Source organism: Triticum dicoccoides, chromosome 4B (assembly GCF_002162155.2).
Source record: "Triticum dicoccoides isolate Atlit2015 ecotype Zavitan chromosome 4B, WEW_v2.0, whole genome shotgun sequence".
NCBI classification, from domain to species: Eukaryota; Viridiplantae; Streptophyta; class Magnoliopsida; order Poales; family Poaceae; genus Triticum; species Triticum dicoccoides.
This window is the reverse complement of record NC_041387.1, coordinates 465,600,217-465,600,721: the sequence shown is the minus strand read 5'-3', so window position 1 is coordinate 465,600,721 and position 505 is coordinate 465,600,217.

Genomic DNA, 505 nt, shown 5'->3' with positions numbered 1-505 from the left:
GACCGAGCCTGTATAGCTGGCTTCTACCCCTGGTATGACACCTTTGAAGGTTGTCTTTGTGGGTTTAATCCTTGAAGGATCGATGCCCATTTTTCGCACTGTGTCCTGGTAAAGCAGGTTCAGGCTACTACCGCCGTCCATTAGGACTCTGGTAAGGTGAAATCCGTTGATAATTGGGTCTAGGACTAGCGTGGCGAATCCTCCGTGACGGATGCTGGTGGGATGGTCCCGTCGATCGAAAGTGATCGGGCAAGAGGACCATGGGTTAAACTTTGGGGCGACTGGCTCCAGCGCATAGACGTCCTTGAGAGCACGCTTCCGCTCCCTTTTGGGGATGTGGGTTGCGTATATCATATTCACCATCCGAACTTGCGAGGGAAATCCCTTCTGTCCTTTGTTGTTCGGCGGCCGGGGCCCCTCCTCGTCATCGCTATGTAGCCCCTTGTCTCTGGTCTCGGCGCTTATCTTGCCTGCCTGCTTGAACACCCAACAATCCCTGTTGGTG